This window comes from Callithrix jacchus, chromosome 10 (genome assembly GCF_049354715.1).
Source record: "Callithrix jacchus isolate 240 chromosome 10, calJac240_pri, whole genome shotgun sequence".
NCBI classification, from domain to species: Eukaryota; Metazoa; Chordata; class Mammalia; order Primates; family Cebidae; genus Callithrix; species Callithrix jacchus.
Genome location: NC_133511.1, coordinates 90,527,197 through 90,544,791, shown reverse-complemented (window position 1 = coordinate 90,544,791; position 17,595 = coordinate 90,527,197). Strand labels below are relative to the sequence as shown.

General features: G+C 36.2%; 1 protein-coding gene across 5 annotated transcripts in view; it reads right to left on the bottom strand.

Moving 5' to 3' along the window:
* LUZP2 (leucine zipper protein 2) overlaps positions 1 to 17,595 on the bottom strand; it is a 580,317-nt gene that overhangs the window by 125,797 nt on the left and 436,925 nt on the right. The window lies entirely within an intron of this gene.

The window sequence follows — 17,595 nt, the reverse complement described above, 5'->3', positions numbered from 1 at the left end:
TCATGTTTGAACAATAATAGCTAATATTATTGTGTACTTTATATGTGCCAGACATTATTATAAGTCGATAATTTATTTGTATTAACTCATTACATTTACAAAATGACTGTATAACATAGAAGCTATCATTAATTTCATCTTACAGATGAGAAAAAAAGGGAAACATAAGGTTTACTTATCTTACTCAAATTAATACTGTAATTAACAAAATATTACACACAGCATGCTTGGATCCAAAATCTCTGCTTTTAAATGCTACTCCCTCCTGCCTTTTATATGGGTTGAAGATAAAGAGAATGAGCACAGTTATGAATAAAACACAGGCTTAATGAATATCTAAAATATGGAAGACCCATAAAAGTGCTCCCATTATTTTCCTTACTACCCAGAATATGTGAGTCTGCTTTTCCTTTCACATCCAAGTAGATAACTTTAAATTAGAAAAGTTTTATACCCCATTAAGTAGCAATATAGTTTTCATTCTCATTAAATTGTTCATTAAAGAAAAATATGAAAGTGTGTGGCTTTTTGCGGCCTCTGTTTTCTGGGTAAAATATTTGTACATCATTAGCCTCCTATCCTTTTTCCCTTTTTTCTATATTTACCTTAAAGTCAAAAGACATTTAAGGTGGTAACTAGTAAAAAATAATAATAATAAACCAGAACCAAACCAGTGGACCTGCTGATCAGTCAGAAGCACCTAAGTGGTGCCAAACTGTCACTGGTCTGGCCTCACTGGCTGAAAGGGTAAGTCACCTCCAAGACCAACAGGAGGAGAAGAGGGCAAATCCAAGAAGAAAACCGATTTCCTTCAAGTCAACAGGAGCTTGAACATGTTTTCCTAACAACAAAAAGAAGCAATAAATATAAAATTACTGACACTTTATTCCCAAACCTTGTTAATATCACCATCATTGGCCCTGATAATTTGATATCAGCCTATCTCCCCAATCTCTTCTCTTGCCTCTTTCCCTATGTACCACACATTTCAGCAAGTTCCTATTTCAATTTATTAAATAGAGTTTCAGGTCCAAATGGCATTCCCTTTTGTTAGACTCTTTTCTTAATAAATACTCTTTCCTCAATCACTGGATTTTTCCCCCTTTTTTCCCTTCCTTCCTTTCTTCCAGTGGATATTTAGTAAGTACCTACTAAACACTGGTGCAATGCCTTCAAGGTCTAATCCAACTCAGTCTTCCATAAAGCTAGAAGAAAGAGACTAATAGGTTTACGGAATTTTGATCCTCCCCTCAATGATCCCTTCCCTCAAGAGCAGTAGAAAAATAATTGTAAAACATTTGCCATATTGTATTAAAATTGATTGAAAATGAATTCATCTTCCTTACTAGACTGAGATACTGAAAATTTGCCATTCAACTTTGTTTTCCCTATATCTACCAGAAAAATGTCAACTATGTAGAGTAAAAAAAAAAAAGTTAAATGAGTACAAGTCCCCTTTTTTAGAAGTCCATATATTTCTATATGTCTATGGGAAACACTAGAAAGCTGGTGAAATGACTGAAAGAGAACTGAGTTTATGATTTCCAAATGCTGGTTCCTCCTACCATAGCAGTGTCTACAGAATTTTAAAATTCAAAAGAGAGAGAGAGAGAGAAACCCTTTCAAATTTGATTAATCAGATTGCTAGGCCTTGCAGTTTAAAGTTTGGCTAGACCATTAGAGTCAGCACCTTGTTGGGCTTGTTTGAAGTGTAGAATTTCAAGCCTTCTCCCAGACCTACTAAATCAGCATTTCCTTTCAACAAGATATACAGGCGCTTCCTACACATGTCAAAATTGTGAAACACCAACAAAGCATCTTCATTCCATGTAGCTAAAGCTGAGTATTTTTATTAAAACAGCCAGAATTGAATAGACAACCCGTAAGACTGTGTTTGATTGCTACCATACTCTTGCAGACTAATATTAAAATCCAAGCCACAAGCAAATAAAAGGGTTCACATAAGTGAAAATATTAATATGGTATCATTTTCCTCAATCCATCTAAATTACAAACAAATTTAATACATGAAGGAGGAAGTTGTATAATACTGAGTTAACATAGTTTCTGCTCAAAATCCACAGAGTTAATTTCAATATTATTTTAGCAGATTTTACATATATTAATGAAAATAATTGTCAGCATATCAGCATATGAAATTTGTCCAAGATAGTACAATTTATGAAACCAAATTATTATAGCAAAGGTGTGTGATGCACCTAAGATTAAAGAGAATTTCTATTATTCCCACAAATCATATATATGTTGAAGGCAGTTGAAAAGGACAATGTAATCTTTCAAATCTCTGTTTCCAGAAAATGGTCAACTGCAATTGTGTTAAGAAATTATATTTAGCTATTAGTGTCCGCATTGATTTCTTTTCTTTAATTAAAAAATAGATTTAAAAATTTTATTAAAAAAATATATATCCCAATAATTCATTTCTGAAAAAAATATGCCTTTAATACTTGATTTCCAAATAAATACTAAAAATTAGAAGCTGTGTTTTCTCAAAAATATTTTTTAGAATTTTTAATTCTTATTAATAAATAATTTGCCTGAAATATAAAAGATAAATTGATTTTCCCTTGGCTTCCAAGGTAGCTCCATATCTTGAAGAAGAAGAAAAGGTGTGCAATGTAGTTTTACATATCCTAGGCGATGGAGAGCATAAGGGCCTGAGTTAAGAACATATGATGTATTTCTTGAATAAGACTAAGACCAATAGTTGTTTAAACTCTAAAAACATAAGCCAGTAATTTCTTATGAAATAAATTTCCCTGCAGAAAAATAAACAATTTGTTAATAATTTAGTGTGTCTAAAATGTATTGTACAATGTGTTTGCATATACAATCTCATTTTATCCTGCTACGTAACTTGAAAGTGTGTGTTTTAGTCATCTCATTTATATTTTACTGATAGGAGCTGATATCCAACAAGTAAAGTGACTTTACTCAAGCTTAGTTTCCAGGTGAGTGAAAGACTTAATTAAGAAATTAGATCCTCTCTTTTCAGCTATATTTTATATTTACCACATCAAGCTACATCTACTAAGCAAGAAGGAATGAAGAAAATATTCAGTAGACTCATGCTTCTGTTTAATATAAATAAGAACTTTTATATGTCAATTAACTGAAGTTGTAAGATAGCTTTTCTTAGAATTGCTTTTCTTTGTCCTTTGAAGCTATAGTGAAGTCCTGACCCCACAGTAGGTGCTTCTTATTTGTACTCGTGTGTGTGTGTGTGTGTGTGTGTTTGTGTATGTGTGTCTTATTGCAGGAGGCACTGATTAAACAAAAGGATTTACCAAAATTACGAAAGCAGTTTTCACACGTCATATAATATATATACCATACAGGTATTTGCAAACTTAAGGAAGTTTCATACTTCTATTTGTGGAGGAGTGGTAGCAATGATTGAAGCAGAGTGGGAATATGCTAGTTGTGAGCTTGACAAGAATAGAGATTATTAAATTGGAATGAAAATTAAAACTATGTGTTGCTGATTGTAAATTTTGGCCTCTGACTAAATTGCATGGGTCCAGAGTACTGAAATAATTTCACTGCCTTCTCAAATCCTGCACCACACCAATAGAAACAAAGGCTATAGAAAGAATGAAAACAAGAGGACCATGGGGAAAAACACATATTACTTTATAGACAGAGGTCTGGCATCTCTGTGGGAAGCAGGCAGGTATATAAAACAGCCATAATCAAGAGTAAGGGGAGATTCTCCAACAGTCATTATTGTATAAAAAAAAAAATTGCCTTAGTCTTTTGTTAACCTTAAACACTGAATATTTACAATCAGAGGCAATGCGGTTGGGGAGATAACACTCTATTAAGTAAGAGACTGAAATTGCAACTATTGCCGCCCTTCCAACGTGAAGGATCTAAGTCCTTGAAACTTTATATAATAAATTAATCTGACTTGTTCCTCAAATGGGATTTTTTATGTCCAAATGACAATGGTAGGAGCTAAGATACCTTAAATCTTTTCTTTAAAAGAGATGTACAAGTATAATGATTTAATTGGTAGTGTTGTCACTGGTAAAAGACTCCCAGTGTAAACTACTTAGGGGTTCAGCTCTTGCTTCCATGAGCTCTATGTTACTTTTCATAAACTGTAAAATTTGCAAACTTTTAAAAAAACTGCTCTTAACTGTGTCTATTGTAGCAACTTTCTATTCCACATCATAAGGGGTAATTGGCTTCTTCTCTTTTATCAGGCTAACAATAATGCTTGTAACTCAGTAACAGTATTGAAATAAAGTCAAATAAATTCACAAATATGCTTTTGAAATGTCTCCGTTATGACAAAAAGAGAACATCTAAACATTTTGCCCAAAGAAATATTCAAAATGAACAATAATTTGCTCTTGTCTTCTGAAATTATATTGGCATCACCATTAGAATAAAATATGTAAAAAAAAGGCACTTTTAACAATTGTAAATTTTATAACTTGGTAACAATTTTACCATTCTTTCTAAATTTTACCATTATTTCATGATTTTAAAAAATGTTATGGCACATTACATATGAAAACAAAACATGTAATATTATATATTCCAGGACTTGTAAGTACATTAATGAATTACTATTTTTTCACTAATCTTTCTTTTTTATTTTACTTTTATAATGAAATTTTTTTTAGAATAACAATACTAGTAATTGTTTTATATTTTAATAGAAATAAGAGCTATTTGAAGATGCAGTAAATCCCTGAGAAGTATTTCCAGGGTACTCAAATTCAATTCTATACAAATACATAATTTCTAATCCATAATTCTAGAACCTAAAATGTCTGATCAGAAACGTGTTGAACATTCTTTTTGCTCAGAAGAAACAAATGTCTCACATCGAAAAAGTATTTTTTAAAAACGTACTTAATAACAAAGCATTTAGTATTTAAAGAAATCAGTTCACTGTAATATCAGTAGCCCAGGAAATTCCACAAAGTAAATTATTTACTCCAAAGGACTCATGATTGTATCATTGTTCTTTATTTACTTCGAGGAAGGAAATATGCAAATCAGCTCTACCTAGCATAAGATTAAGGGCCTCTTTTACTGTGAGGACAGCTTGCTAAGCCAAGACATACATGCATAACCTATACATAATGCACAAGAAAAGAATATGTAAGCAATGTCAGCAATTCAATTCTCAACACAACTTTCAGACTCAAGGAGCAATGTTCTAGAATTAGTCATTGTTTTTTCTGCACAAGCATCCTGATGTATGCCTTATTCACGTACGTTATTTAGCTTACATATACTGTTCTACAAAGTTTTTTTGAAAAACAACAAATAGTATTCACTGTAATAGTAAGACAATAGTAAACAAATCCTGGTAAAGTAGCACTCAAGAGGCTAAAGACTGGCCACAGGCTAAATATTTAAAAGCTCATTCCGAAGGCAAATAGGTTGTATCTTGAGTACCAACTCTGACACACTTTTAGGAGCTACTTCAAATATGAGAATGAGAAAGAGTTTGAGGCTAGATCCAAACAGTGGAGGAGAGAATCATAACCTATTATAAAGGTCTGAAATAGGCACAAGGTATCAGATTGGGAACATATAAATATATTCATAATTTTAAATGTATTTACAAGTCCTGACATAACATTTTTAATGTTTTGTTTGCTTATGTAATGTCATAACTTTTCCAAATCCTGAATTAATGGTAAATAAGAATGGAAGAATTTAAAATAAGAAAGGTAAAATTTCAATATGTTATTAAAGTTATAAGAATATTTTCTTAAAATTAGTAGTAAAACAATCACAAGCCTTGCAGTTATTCAGTTTTCAAACAAATAAACAGAGTAAGAAAGGGAATTAATAGAAGCTTTTAACAAGCGTGGTTTATGCCCAAAGATATCAGAGAAATGTTTTATCACTGCCTAAATGTGCTTAGAATGACAGAAGGTAAGGGGAAATATGTAAAGCAATGATTTCTAAACTGTGAAAATTTGGATGTATGCAGTCCATTTAAATATCTGAAATATTTCACAAACTCTTCTTTAAAAATGCCTTATGTAAACCTACAAATGTTATGAACAAGTTATACAGAGTTAATATCTTCCTGAAATGTATCCACTGACTCTGAAACTCTTACTAAAGCATGAAGGCATATTGGTCAAATAGAAAAAAACACTTTTCTCAGTGCCTGACAGATAATACATGTACATTAAATTGTTTTGAATAAATGAATAAACATGAAGTCAGGAGACTTATATTGAAGTTTTGTAATAAATAAATAAGTTTTAAATAATACTTTGAAACTCTGAGCTTGGTTTCTTTACCTAAATTCTTTTTAAAAGTTCAATACTTTGAGATTCTGGAGAAAATGGTGGATAGGAGGCAGGATTAACTTGCAGCTCCCACTCAGATGAACAGAGCTGTGTGTGGAGACTCACATAATGAACTTTTCCTCCACAAACTACCACAGGAACATAACAGGAAAGCAAAGAGAATCGATAGACCCTTTGAAGGAAGCAGATCACTGCTGCAGTCTCTAGGAGACAACTGAAAGACTGAGCGCCCACAGTGTGAAAGTGTGAAAGGGGGATTGTGCACCCCTCAACACACATTTTCACTGGAGAAACTGAAGGTTCAGAAGGTTCAGATCATGGAGAATGATTTGACCTTACCTGAAGCTGAGACAAATTTAGTGAGCTGAGTGAAATATGGGGGTAGGGGAAGCAGCAGGAAGAGCCCTGTGGGTACTATCAGTCCCCAGGGAAGCCATTTCTGACATGGTCTCACAGGGGTCCTTGGGGAGGGCTGCCAGAGGAATTGAGAAAAGATCACAGGGAGAAGGAAATTTCCAGCTGTACTTTGTAAAAATTTTGACTTAATGCAAAGTTTCCTGGACAGAACCTGGGGGAAGGGCAAACAGGGAGTGCAGACACAACACAGTAGCTGCAGCAGGCGGGGAGACTAAAAACCTGAAAGTCCTGATTGCCTTTTTAGTGGAGAGGCCAGTATCCTGGGGCAAGTTCTCAGTACTGCTTACCTGCTGCCTGGAAATAAATTTGGTGATGTTGAGGAGGCATGGTGAAAGTGAGAGCAGCCTTTTGGGGTATGTGGGAATTGGGTGAGGCTGGTCTCACTGCCAGCTTTTCCCCACTTTCCTGGCAGCCTGCATGACAGCAAGGGCAGCTATAATTCTTCTGGAAACATAACTCAATTGGCCTAGAACCACACTCCCATCCCCCATAGCAGCTGCAGCAAGAACTACACAAGAAGAGTCAGAGTTCTAACATGTCTAACTCTACCCCGACCTGATGGTCTTTCTCTACGCCCCCACCCCCAGTAGCCAAAGACCAAGGACATAATCTAGTGGGAGCTCTATGGCCCCAGCCACTGCCTGAAATACCTGAATAGTTCTCCAGGAGACCGTAAGACAATCTTGTATCCTCCCTACAGTACTGCAACTGATGGTCTCTTGAATGTGCCACTTATAGGCAGGCTGCCAGCCAACACAAAACCAGCGTACTGAACAAAACTGTAACCAAAGACCCTCACAGAATCTACTTCTGTGAGGAGGTGAAGGTGCTGGTATCCATCGCTGAGAGACCTAAAGATAGATCACATCACAGGACTCTTTGCAGACACTCCCCAATAGCAGACAGAAGCCCAGTAGCTCTGCTGGGTGGCTAGATCCAGAAGAGAAATAACAATCACTGCAGTTTAGCTCTCAGGAAACCACATCCCTATGGGAAGAGGTAAGCACCACATCAAGGGAGCACCCTATGGGACAAAATAATCTGAAAATCTGAACAATAACTCTTGAGTCCCAGGTCTTTCCTCTGATATAGTATATCCAAATGAAAAAACAAAAACAAAACAACAACAACAAAACAGAAAAACAGTTTCAGTAATATGACAAAACAAGGTTCTATAACATCCCCAAAAGACCACACTAGCTCGCCAGCAATGGATTCAAATCAAGACAAATCTCTGAATTGCCAGAAAAAGAATTCAGAAGGTCAATTGTTAAACTACTCAAGGAAGCACCAGAGAGGTGAATACCAACTTAAAGAATTTTTTTAAATTACAGGATATGAAACAATGAATCTCCAGAGAACAAGATAGCACAAATACAAACAACCACAACTTCTGCAAATGAAGGACACACTTAGAAAAATGCAAAAGACACTAGAAAGTCTCAGCAATAAAACCAAACAAGAAGAAGAAAAAACTTCAGAGCTCAAGGTCAAGCTTTTGAATTAACCCAATCCAATAGAGAAATATCACAATTCTAAATATGTATGCACCTAACACTGGAGCTTCCAAATTTTTAAGACAATTACTACTAGACCTCAGAAATGAGATAGACAGCAACACAATAATAGTAGAGGACATCAATATCCCATTGACAGCACCAGACAGGTCATCAAGAGAGAAAGTCAACGAAGAACAAATGAACGTAAACTATACCCTAGAACAAGTGGAATTCGTAGGTATTTACAGAACATTGTACCAAACCATCACAGAATATATACTCTATTCATTGGCATATGGAACATTCTCCAAGATAGACCATATGACAGGCCACAAAACAAGTGTCAATCAACTTAAGAAAATCAAATTTATATAAAGTACTCTCTTAGTCTTAGCCAAAGACTTCATGACCATGAAACCAAAAGCAAAAGTAAAAAAAACAAAGATAAATAGATGGTACTTAATAAAAAGAAAAAGCTTCTGCATAGCAAAAGAAACTATCAGCAGAGTAAACAGACAACCCACAGAGTGAGAAAAAAATCTTCACAATCTATACATTCAATGAAGGATTAATATCTAGAATCTACAAGGAACTCAAATCAGAAAGAAAAAAAATCTCATCAAAATTTGGCTAAGGACATGAATAGACAATTCTCAAAAGAAGATATACAAATGGCCAACAAACATATGAGAAAATACTCAACATTTCTAAGAATCAGAGAAATACAAATTAAAACCATAATGTAATACTACCTTATTCCTGCAAGAATGTTCATAATCAAAAAATAAAAAAACAATAGATGTTGATGTGGTGAAATGGAACACTTTTTACACTGCTGGTGGAAATGTAACTACTATGACCACCATGAGAAACTATGGAGATTCCTTAAAGGAACTAAAAGTAGATCTACCATTTGATGCAGCAATCCCACCCCTGGGTATCTACCCAGAGGGAAAGAAGTCATTGCACAAAAAGATACCTGTACACACATTTTTTAGCAGCATATGGGCCTTTGGACTGTTTCCATATTTTTATAATTGCATATATGTATACACACACACACACACATGCACACACACACCATGGAGTACTCCTCAGCCATTAAAAGGAACAAAATAATGGCATTTACAGCCACCTGGATAAATCTGGAGACCATTATTCTAAGTGAAGTAACTCAGGAATGGAAACCAAACATCACATGTTCTCACTCATAAGTGAGAGCTAAGCTAGGAGGATGCAAAGGCATAAGAATAATACAATGGACTTTGGGGACTCCACAGAAAAAGTGGGAAGTGGGTGAGGGATAACTAACTACACATTGGGTACAGTGTACTCTGTTCAGGTGATGGGTGCACCAAAATCTCAGAAATCACCACTAAAGAACTAATTCATGTAACCAAACACCACCTGTTCCTCAAAATCCTATTGAAATAAAAAAAAATTCTATTGAAATAAAAAAATTCAAAAAATAAGAAAATTTTAAAAGTTCAATCCTCTAGTGATTCTATTTGCAGAATTTTTGGGAAAAAAGTATATATATTAGAATTTAACTTGTCATCGTTTCTGATACAAAATACGTAATCTTTTAAAACCTGCATCTCCACTCCATTAGCTAGCAAATAATGAAAAAAATTAGTGATGCTAGTTGGCTTTTGTCCTTTAAGTACACTAGGAATAAGGCTACAAATTTGGGTTGATTTTAACAAGGCAATTTACTTTCTCTTGTTTCTTACGCACAGAATTTACTTCTAAGCTATTATAGTTCTTTTAAACTGATAGGGTATATGCGCAAAAAATAAAACTCTAAATCCCCTGACCAATTGATGGACTTTTCCTCTTGGCCCCGGAGATTCCTAAATTAACCTGAAAAACTAGTTCAGGCCAAAATGAGAAAGAGGGTGGGGAGGGGTGTCAGACATGCCTTATTATCCTCTCCCTGTTCAAATCCAGGCACAGTGGTCCAGGATTTACCCCTAAAATAGAAACCTTAAGACTGGCAAAGCAGACTCTTTGTAGTGATAAGAAATACCAACATGATAAACAGCAGGCCCAAAAAGAAATTAAAACATTTTACCACAAAATATATTTCTTTGGCATATTTTGAAATGGCCATGCAAAGCTGTCTATTGTGGGAAAAATCTATGTTCTATAAAGAATCTTTTTCCCTTTCCAGGTCTTTTTTCTGAGTCAGGAGAGAATTAACTAAGAGTTTGGCAACTTAAGTCTGATAGACATTTATAATCTATTCTCTCTGAATCCTGCTACATGGAGGCATCATCTGCATATTAAAATTTTAGTATTCATAACCCCTTATCTTCAGCCAGACACGGACTTCTGCTGATTCTAGGTCTTTAGATAAACTCTTTCAACCAACTGCCAATCAGGAAATCTTTAAATCCACCTATCATCTTCCCAGCCTAAGCTTCCAGTTATTCCACCTTTCTGAACTGAACCAATGAACATCTTACATGTATGTCTTATGTCTCCCTAAGATGTATAAAATCAAGCTGTAGCCCAGCCCAAAGTGGTGGGCACATATTCCTGAAGCTGTGTCACAGGCATGTCTTTAACCTTGGCAAAATAAACCTCTAAATTAATTGAGAGCACTCTCATATACTTTTTGATTTACAGGTGGATTTTGCCAAGGTTGAGTATATGTCTAGGAAAAAGAAACACAGAATCACAGGAACATCTGTGATCTGTGCTTTTTCCAAACAGCATTTGGGGACCTCAACATTCTAGGGGAAGAAGGGGGCAATAGACAAAAAGAAAAGTAAAAATGGGAGTGTAGATAAAAGGGGCAAGCAGTTGCATTCTTTTGAGGCTTTGATCAGCCCTCACTGAATCCACATTTTACATGTAAAAAGAGAGGATAGAAAAACAGTCAACTAGGAATTCATCTCCCTCTTAGTGAATTTGCATTTTAACTTAAGAAAGTAAACACAGGGTAGAGGAAGCAGCAAAATATACATTCATCTCAAGTGAGCTGAGAGATGACAACCAGAACTATTTTTGTCCTTACCTGTGAAAACAAGTTATTCATTTACCTTGTCAGGATGAATTTCAACCATTTTAGGATAAAGACCTTGGGGCCCACAAGGAATGATCTTGTGAATACATAGTGAGGGGATCCCCGGGGGAGGTTTGTAGACTCTCTCTTTGTAGCTATTTCTTCAGGAACAAAATGGGAGGCAGTTAGGAGTGACTCAATTTCCAAGCTTGACTTTTTCCTGTGGCAAATTAAGTTTGAGGTCCGAAGATTTTTATTTTCCCTTCACAGATCTTTGAGTACATTAGAAGAAATTATTTCTAAAAGATATAATCTATAACTCACCTTAAAATACAAGATAGAAACACAACTGGGAAAAATGTGGTATCGTGGAGTTAAAAACTTAGATTAAGAGATAGCTCTGCCACTTGCTAGTCCCAAAATTTCAGACAACTTTTATAACTTCTCTTGGTCTTGGTTTTCTGATTAATAATAAGAGAACAATAGTATCTTCCCTCTCTGACTCATATAATTATTTTGAGGCACAAATGAATGTGATTTGACAAGCTTCCAGCTTGTGGAATCATATAAAAAAATAAAATTGTTAATCACTCACACTTCTTTTCTAAGATGTCTACATTTTGGTACCAAACCTCATTTAATTATAAATAAATTGACACATAACAAATAAATGGCACTGAAAATCATTTTGCTCATTAAGAATTAGTTTAACATATGGATAAGTGTAAATTAATGAGACAGATGCACAAAAATTACCTTAAGTTACTCAAGAGTTTAAAAATTAAGGTAAAACTACTTTACCAAATACCTTTGTAGATATCTGGAATCATCAGGAAATAATCTGTCACTCTGTTATACATACATGAAAATTCAGGTTGCAATGCCCCCTCTCTTTAAGAGTAGATGACAATAGAGGTACCAAGTTAAATAAATACATCTAGTTTTTAGAGAATATAACAATGATAGCACATGCCACTGTGGTGTCTGAATTGCAGCAGGAATAAGTGCATGTCATCTATCACCACACACTCCAGAACAATTAAGTCAGCATTTTAATCCAATAATATAAACATATGCTATAGGGATAGTTATCGAAGGAATAACTATACAACAACCCTGCAAATGTACTTAATTCATGATGCCTCAACAGGTCAGTGTCAGGTCTCCATGTGCATGCCTGGACCCAGAAATCTGAAGTCCTGCCTGCCTTGATAATTGTCCCCCACCCCCTGTTGGCATTCACCATTGTCCCTAATCACCCAGTGGAGCTTCCCAGGACAAGTCTCTCACCCCATTGTGCCATTTTAACTGTTCTTATGATAATGTGAATACCTCTCACCCAACCCTGCCATCTTAACTGTTCTTATGCTTATGATAATGTGAAAGCTCCTTGCCCCATCCTGCCATCTTAACCGCTGTTCTGCCTCACCCCACCTGCCATTGTAACTGAACTTGTGGTCATGTATTCTCCTTGCCCCTACCCTCCACCACTGTAACTAATCTTACTCTGCAACACCCTCAGCCCGCAAAAAAAATACCCCAACCTATAAAGCCAATTCCCATCCTTACCCCTTTGCCTGTCCTTTCTTGGATTCCACCCACTTGTACCCAAGGGAGAAATAAAATGACCCTGTCACCCACACAAAGCCTATTTGGAAAACCTCTTTATTAAATGCGTTTAATATTTGGTACTATTGGACATTTGGTGCCAGAAACCCAGGACAGGGGGACTCCCATGGGAGATGAGTCCCCTGTTCCAACTTTCATAAATAGATCTACCTACCGACCTGGGGTCATCAGACCAGCCCACAGACTCACACCACTGGCTATTCTGGTAAGCAGTCTCTCTCCTGTTTCCTTTCCCATCCTTTTGTCTTTTCCTTTCCACTTCCGCCCCCTTTTGGTTTCATTCTTTTTCCACTGTGAACACAAGGAAAATCAGGTAAACCAGGTTCTTCCGTGTGGTTCAGGACTGGAAAAAATCCTACATAGGTCACGGATCTGGGAACCCAGTTTACCCCAGGGTTTTGACTATCGTGGAGACATTCACCCACCAGGCTCATGTCCGATATTGGTGGCAGGTCAACAAAGAGGACGCTCTCTTTGACTGCTCACCCATGAGGAGGTTCAAACCAGGCTCAACTAGGGATGCCTATGGAGTGGCCAGGGTGTGTGCCCAGTTTCCTTGTCTCTGCTGCCTTTCCAGAACCATGGGAAATCATCCATCCTCTATCCCTCCCTCTTTTCCGCTGGCCTGTGTTCCAAAAAACCTCAAGCCTCTTCTACTGTCTCCTGACCTAAAACCCAAATGTCTCATCTTCTTCTGTAACACTGCATGGCCACAATACGAGTTAAACGATGGCTCCAACTGGTCAAAAGATGGCACCTTCGACCTCTCTATTTCACAAGATTTAGACAGTTTTTGTTACAACATGGGCAAATGGTCTGAAATACCTTACTTCCAGGCATTTTTTACACTTCGATCCATTCCCAGCCTCTGTTCCCAATGTGATCCCTTTCAAATTTTCCTTCCTTCCTTCTCTCCCATCCGTGCCCCCTGTACCTGCCACCAGTGCAGAGTCTAAAAACTAGCTCCCCCACCCAGCAGTTTCCCCTTCTAGAAGTAGCTGGAACCGAGTGCATAATCAAGGTTCATGTTCCTTTTTCTTTATCTGATCTGTCCCAAATAAATCAGCACTTAGGATCCTTTTCGTCAGACTCTACTAAATATATCCCAGGGTTCCAATATCTAACTCAATCCTATAGTTTAATCTGGAATGACTTAAGCATCATTCTAACTTACAACACTCCTATCTTGCCTGTCAAAAACTGGACAAGTCCTACTGGGTAGTTCAGGACCTCTGCCTTATCAATCAAATTGTCCTCCATATATATCTTGTGCTGCAAAACCCATATACTCTTCTGTCCTCAATTCCTCCATCCCCAACCCATTATTCTGTCCTTGATCTCAAAGATGCCTTTTTCACTATCCCCCTACACCCTACCTCTCAGTCTCTCTTTGCCTTTACCTGGACTGACCCTGATACCCACCCTTCACCACAACCCACCTGGACCGCCTGCCTCAGGGTTTCAGGGACAGCCCACACTACTTTGGTCAGGCCCTTGCTCACATCTGTTTCTGCTCCTCGTCTTCCCACCTTATTCAATATGCAGACGACCTTTTGCTGTGCAGCCCCTCTTATGAAACTTCTCAGCAAGACACCATCCTGCTTCACTTACTTTATACACTTCTCACAATCTCCAGGCTTTAATATCCTCTTCTCATCTTCTACATCTTTTATCTGCCCCACGTCTTGTCCAATTTTCTTTGCTCTTTATTGAAATTCCCACTGTGAGTATTGTGCATGGCCCCGATTTTAATCCAGGCTCTCACCTAATACCAAACATGAATGCTACTCCTGCACGGCATAACTGCATCTCCTAGTACATACTGCTGTTTCCCCTTTTCCCCACATCTCTCTTTCCCTTATTCCAGACTCTGCTCACACATAGTTTATTGATGGCAGCTCTTCCAAACCCAACCAGTCCTCCCCAGGAAAGGCTGGCTACGCTGTTGTTTCCCATACTTCTATCCTTGAAGCTGCCACTCTTCCTCCGTCTACCACTTCTCAATAGGCTGAATTAATAGTACTTACAGGTGCTCTTACCCTGGCTCAGAGTAAATATCTATACTGATTCCAGATATGCCTTCCACATCCTCCACCACCATGCTGTCATTTGGGCAGAAAGAGGTTTTCTCACTATACAAGGAATTTCCATTATCAATGCTTCTTTAATAAAGACCTTCCTTAAAGCTGCTCTTCTCCCATTTAACGCCGGGATCGTCCACTGTAAAGGGCACTGAAAACCTTCAGATCCCATTGCTCAAGTAAACGTACTAGTAGACGAGACAGCTGGAAAAGCAGCCAATGCACTACTATCTATCCCACCTAGTGGACAGTATTTTTCTTTTTCGTCCATTAATCCTCTTTATTCAACCTCAGAGTCATTAAAGTACCAGTCACTTCCCACTCAAGGTAATTGGTTTTTAGATCATAGAAGATTAATGACTTCCAGTTCCATCCATACTGCTGCAAATGACATGATTTTATTTTTTATGGTTGTGTGTACCTATGCCACATTTTCTTTATCTAATTATCTGTTGATTAATATTACAATTGATTCTCTTTCCTATTGTGAACAGTACTGTGATAAACCTGTGAGTGCAGATATTTTTGATTTAATTATTTATTTTTGGGGAGTAGATACCCAAAGTGAAAGGTTAACCTCTGTCATATCTGTATCACAGAAGATTATTCATTTAAATTTAGATAAAACAATGAAAATTAAAGGCTATCTTTGTGTTTTAAATTACAAATTATAAATATATAAAACATATATATATAAAGAATATATATGTATGCATTGCAACTGAGATATATATGTATATATATCAATTGCCATGCAGATATAATTCATACAAAAGGAACTAGATTGAAATATGAGATATGTCAATATATTGTTTGCATTTGTTTTGAGTGATGAGATTTTAAGTTTTCCTTTGGCTTTATATTTTTTGATACTTTTTTGAACTTTTTATTCAATGAATAAATAATACTTAGGAATTTTTTTGAAGAAGAAGAAGTACATTTGTCAAATCTAAAAAGAGCACTGAAATGGAGATTAGATATTCTAGAGAATATCATTTCCAAATGGAATCAAAGAGGACATAAAGTAATTCAAGTCTCTGGACAACTAACAGTTAAGCCTCACCTCTATCTTTAGTGGAGAATTTACACTTCAGCTGGCAGCCTTCCTCAAGCTAAAGGTGGCTCTCAAGCACTAATAAGGGCACAAAATTCATCATTATGCCTTGCAATTGTCAGCATGAGTCATTATTCTTAGGAAGAATGTAAATGCTTTGACAGCAGGCATTACTCCTTCAAAGTGTACGTTTACTTAAAAAAAAAACCCCACAAATCTATTCAAAATTGAACATATCCTATGGGGAAACTACCTTAAATAGAATCTTCTAATCTCAAGGTTTACCAGTTTGTAGACTCATTTTCAAAGGTGCATGGGTGAATGTCTTGTAACAGATCCTTTAGTGCTATGAGGTTGGTGCCAAGAGTAATTGTGATTTTTGCCATTTTTTTTTAAAGGCAAGAACCATTACTCTTGCACCAACCTAATAGTTGAGTTTCTACTCTCTATTTCCTTGACATTATCTGTCTGTCTGTCTATCTATCTATCTATCTATCTATCTATCTATCTAATCTATCGATCTATCTATCTATCATCATCATCAACATGTTTATTCAAGACAAACTGTGCACTGCTGATATATTAGTAAGCAAATCAGATAAGTGTGCTGCCATCAGGATGAGTGAATGAATACATTACAGCAGAAACCATTGGCTGCCTCCCAATACAACTCCCTTCCTGTTACTTATCTGTAAAAAAAAATAGTCTTTCCCAATAGAATCTACAAATGCTAAGGTTTTGCCTTTGGATGGTTGCACGACCTAGTTTGGGACCTAGTTTGGTGAATCTTCTCAAAAAATTCTCCTCCTTCATAAAAACAATGACATTGGAGGATAAATGCCTCCTTTTTCTTTTTCTATTGTGTACACAGTTAGATGAAGACACAATATATATATATATCTTTAGTGACCATCATGATTCTATGAGGAACCAAGGCTTAGAATAAGTAAGTTGGAGGTTGTTACATAGAGTAATGGGGAGGACAATGAAAAACAAACCTGAGTCTTGGTAACATAAACTATAACATTGCCATACTTCCAGCCCTTTTGTTATTTGAGACAATAAAAGTCCTACAGTAGAACAGGTTTTGGGAGTATTGTATATACTAAAGGAATTCTAATTCATGCAACTTCATAGTCCCTTTGTATTCAGGTCTCCTGATTTCATAAAATTTAAAAGGACATGCAATAACAAGGTTTACAAATAATATGCCTCATATTTTAAGTAATAAAAAGTTTCCACAAGTCCTGATCTTGGTAATATCTGAAAGCTGATGAATCACTAATCTATATTCAACTGGCATATTACATAGAAATAAATCACTCAATATCTGAACTGTCTCATTGTCTTCTGCTCACATTTCTTTCTAAAACTCTGATTTGAAAAATAAATTTAAAAGATTCAAAAGGCCTTGTATGATCTACCTTTGCATAAGTCTCTTAGCTTAAAATCTGCAACTCATGAACTCTGGGGAACCAGGATTTGTTTTATAAGATTTCTAACCTGCTGGAATGAGGCAGGCCTTTGATTAAGAATGAGTGTAGAAAATAATACTTCCACTTATCTCCATTAATTAAGCAGGCAAGAAAATAAA